We start from the raw sequence: 5,016 nt of genomic DNA, 5'->3' as shown, positions 1-5,016 counted from the left end.
TTTCCCTCCCTCCTTTCCTTTCTCTCTTCCTTCCTTTCTTCCCTTCTTCCTTCCTTCCTTCCTTCTTTTCCTTCTTTCTTTTTCTTTCTGTCTTTTTTCTTTCTATCTTTCCTGCTTTTCTTTCTTTCCTTTTTTCTGTCTTTCCTTCTTTCTTGCTTTCTTGCTTTTCTTTCTACTCTAGGAGTATAGATCTATTTGGTAGTGGCTTGCACAGTTTAGTGACTTTTGGGGTTTAGTTCCAAATTGCTATTCAGAATAGAAAAGGGAGGAAAGCTACTTTTGGAGGTTGTAAATGGCTTTAAAAGCTAGATAACTTTATATTTGGTTCTAGAAGTAATAGGGAGCCTCTTGAGTTTATTGAATAGGGGGATGAGATGATCAGACTTATAATTTTGGAAGATCAATTTGATAGCTGAGTAGAAGGTGAATAGATATTTTTTCAGTCTTTACATTTTTCCTCACCTTTAGTTTTCCATTACCACCTGCCTATTGGAAATCTCAAACTGCATGTCCCAGAGATGTCTGAAACTCAGCATGTCCAAATCAATTTATCTTCACACATATTTTCACCTTCTCCTTCTCTCTTCTTCCCTATTTTTGTTAATTCTCACAGTCACTTAACTTTATGATTTTGGTGTTATCTGAACTCCTCACTCTCACTTACCTTAGATCCAATCTGTTTCCAAGTCTTATTGTTTTTAACTTCACGATATCTCTTGTATATGTATGTAACCTTCTGTTCCTTTATACAACTACTATTCTGGTGTGTAGGTCCTCATGACCTCATGTTGATCTCATGATCTCAAGCTTCAATCTTGAAGCTTGTTGCTTCAAGTCTCTCTTCACTCCAATAGTTAGAATTCTTTGGGTTTATTGAATCATTTATTCATTTGCTTATGGATCTTGTCTCCCTAATACGTACCAATGATCAACTTTTCTATTTTTTTTTTACCCAAAACCAATTCATCTGAATGATTTCTGCTTTGTAGAATAGTTTGAGATTGGGTTCAGTTAGTCGTCTTTTACATCAAGTCTCTTTACTTCTTTGATCCTCTTCCAGATTGCTTTTTTCCTCTAGCTTTATAAAATAATCCTTTCATAATTTTAATGGCTTGTAACTAAAAAATACTCCACTGGATCCACAATCTCATGGTTTCAGGTGTTTCCTCCAGTTGCAGATTGCAACTCATCCAAGTTTGTTCATTCTGTGAGATTCTCACCCAATGAGATGACTAAAAACCATTACATTGAATTCCCAGTCCCTATATTTATGCACACCTGCATCTTTGATTTCCTTCACAAGCTAATTGTACAATAATTCAGAGTCTGATTCTTTTTGTACAGCAAAATAATGTTTTGGTCATGTATACTTATTGTGTATCTAAGTTATATTTTAATATATTTAACATCTACTGGTCATCCTGCCATTTAGGGGAGGGGGTGGGGGGGGTAAGAGGTGAAAAATTGGAACAAGAGGTTTGGCAATTGTTAATGCTGTAAAGTTACCCATGTATATATCCTGTAAATTAAAGGCTATTAAATAAAAAAAAAAAAAAAAAAAAAAAAAAAAAAAAGAGATTCTCACCCAATGTCCTCTCACAATTTCATCTTAGAGAATTCACCCAAACTGTTGGAAGCGTTCCTTGATTTTTTTCTGACATCTGAAGGGAACAAATATTGAACTCTACTTCTCATCCCTCATTCATGTTGTAGATCAACATCTTCTCTTTCTACTATCCAATTTCTTGGTGCAGTTTTTTCAGTGTTGTCCATCTTCAAAGTTTCTCAATGCTATCATGTTGTGGCATGCTCACACCCAACACACTTTTGCAGTGTCTTCTATGTGATGCGCATCTTGGATTCTTTGAAGTGTTCCAGGACTGTTATACACTGTTTTACAAGTGAAACTGGCATAATGTCTGTTTTGAAAAGAATTTTTGCTGTTATGGGAAATAATATCATTTCAAGTGCTCATCCTAAAGTCCCAAGAAGCTTCTTCAGCATAATTTGAACAGAAAAAAAATGCTTTGCAATTGTCCAGAATCAATCCAGCCCACTCTCTTCCTTTTCAACTTTGAGATTAGCTCATTGTCTATCATATTGTCTATCCCCATTATACATACTTTTTGGGACACATTTAATGTGTACATTCAGAAGTATATTGAAATGTGGGCAACCGATATTTTTCACCCATTTGGTCTTTTCTGTGTAGATGGACAGGTTAAGCTTCTCTGAATGATCTCTTCAGAATCTATAATGGATTTGAACTTGATGCCATTGACACACTGTCATTCACCAAAAAAAGAACATCTGGAGGACTTTGCCATCCTCAAGGAATCCTCCTTGAGCAAAACTTTGCCTTGGATTGGCTCCAAAACAGTGTTGAATACTTTTGATGAGCAATATCTCCCTGTTTTATGCTTTATTTTATGTATATTATCCAGTGGTCATTCAATAGTTGTTGTTACATTTCCAAGAAATCTTATATGATTATAAGAATATATGATATGAATATATTGTAAAAGAGTAAATAGCTGGGTTTTTTTGACTAAGTCAAATTATTTTTTCTTAAGTAACAAAGTAAAAGCAATCAACACAAATTAATTTAGGTAGTGTTGTTATTTTTATTACACTGGCATGGTCCCACCATAAATAATAAACTTTTTTCAAATTATTTAAAAATGTCTTTATTTCTATAGTCTTATAGTTACACACACACATACACACACACACACACACACATACATATGTACACACATACATACACTGACACATACTCTCTTAATTTGTGTTAATTCCCTCAGGTTTCTTTTCTAATCTTCTTGCTATAGCTAGTCCTATATCAAATAGTATTGATAACAAATATAATTGCTTTTTTCATATAATGTTGAATCTTGGTTTTAAATAAATATAATTTATGATATTATAGAAAAGTCCATTTAGTCCAATGTTTATTAATTTTTTTTAAGAAATGGGTATTTTATTTTGTCAAATGTTCTTTCTCCATTTATTGATATAATCACATGATTTTGGGAAATGCTGTTACATTGATATTCATTAGGAACACTGGTCTATAGTTTTCTTTCTTAGTTTTATATCTCCTTAATTTAGGTATCTGAATTATATTTGTATCATAGGGGTAAGGTCCCTTTTTCTATTTATTTATTTCTATCTTTTCTTTTTTGAAGATAATTAGGATTAAGTGAATTGCCCAGGATCACATAGCTAGTAAATATTTGAGTTCAGATTTGAACTCAGGTGCTCTATCCACTAAGCTATCAAAGTACCACCTTTTCCTGTTTCTTCAAACTATTCAGATAATATTGGGATTAATTTTTCTTTGAATGCCTAGTGCTCTCTCTCTGTACTCAACTCCAACTTGTATATACACTCATAGTTTATATAACCAGAAGGGCAGCTGCTACCTTGGGTTCCGTGGATAACCCCTGTGGGTGATGACTTCTAGCCCTGTAGCTTCCATTAATATCTTCCAATTAATAAAAATTCAGTAGACTCAATTGGCTTTTAGAAAAGGTATTTACTTCAACACTAGTTAAAGGCAATCTTCCTCTCAAAAAGTTGATGGGATATCTCCCACAAACACACAGAGTCAGGGTAGGAAAGTAGGCACATATGTAAAACAAAATGGTAGTGAAAACCCATGCAAGTAATAAATGTGAACAAGGCAATTCACAAATCTGAAAATATAGATCCTTGATGACCCTTTTTATTTCTAGAGAGTTCTCTAGAACTTCAGTATAGGATATGGTGTCAGGGTCTATAATGAATAAGTCACTCCATTGCTTATCTGGCTGGACTTACCTCTTAGAAGGTATGGTATTTCAGATAGATAAGTGTGTTAATTGGGTTTGTTCTTTACAGGGTATGACATCTGCTAGATAGGTTGATATCTTACTAGTATAGATAGTAGTAGGTAAATCACTTAGACAGTGGGTTAGCTCTTCATTAGACACTGCATCTCTGCTGGATAGGCTGATCCTCTGGGATCTTGGGTCCATGCTTCAGTAGGAGGCTTCAATGGGCTAAAATTCAGGCTTAGCTTGATGATACTGAGCTATTTCTGAAATTATAGAGATTTTAGGATTGGCAAAAATCTCTCCAGTTCTGGTACCTCAGGGATTTTGTTATGAGGTTTGTTACCTTCTACAGAAGGGAGTTGCAAAGATAAAGCTTCTTGTCAACTCTTCCATGTTCAGAGCTATATTCCCTTGATATAGCTTGCTTTTATGGTGATTATCCATTATATTTTCCAAATTATTTTTTAATCTATGCAACTTAGTAGCTGGGGAGAAGGTGGTGAGAAAATCTCTGCTATAAATACAAGTTCAGTGGCTTTTCTGACTTTATCATATTCAACTGAACTACTCAAAGTTTCATACCCCTTCAAAATATTTGGTTGTTTTTCAGTCATTTCAATTATGTCCAACTCTTTGTAGCCTCATTTGGGGGTTTTCTTGGCAAAGATACTGGAGTGGTTTGCCATTTCTTTTTCCATTTGTATTTGAAAGAACCTCATATCACATTATCTCTACCTTTTCCAAACTCTTATGACTGTCAATTGCTAAGGTCTAAAAAAGGATACATTCTTACAAAATTTCTAAGAGATTTTATTGATATTTTTAACATGATTTGTTATTATTTTAATTATATATCAAAATGCTTCTTCCTAGAGTACCTAGAGTATTAAAGAATAAAAGAAGAGGAAAGAAAAAGTTCTTCAAAACTAACTAAAATATTTGAAAGTCTGACATATGTAATGTTCCATGTTCATCACTTTTTAAAGAACTTGCTTCCTATTTTGTAGCATTAGATTTTGATCTATTTTGTATATCCTTTTATATTGTTCTAGTTATTTTGCATATTATTTTTCTGGTTCTGCTTACTTCATTTTTCATCAGCTTATATGCTTTCTTTCCCCTGTTTGTATTCCTCATGTATATCATTTCTCATAGCATAGTAATATTTCATTGTATTCATGTAATCATAACTTTTGCA

This window comes from Sarcophilus harrisii, chromosome 4 (genome assembly GCF_902635505.1).
Source record: "Sarcophilus harrisii chromosome 4, mSarHar1.11, whole genome shotgun sequence".
Taxonomy (NCBI): Eukaryota; Metazoa; Chordata; class Mammalia; order Dasyuromorphia; family Dasyuridae; genus Sarcophilus; species Sarcophilus harrisii.
The sequence above is the reverse complement of the archived record's forward strand: the minus strand, read 5'-3'. Positions refer to the sequence as shown.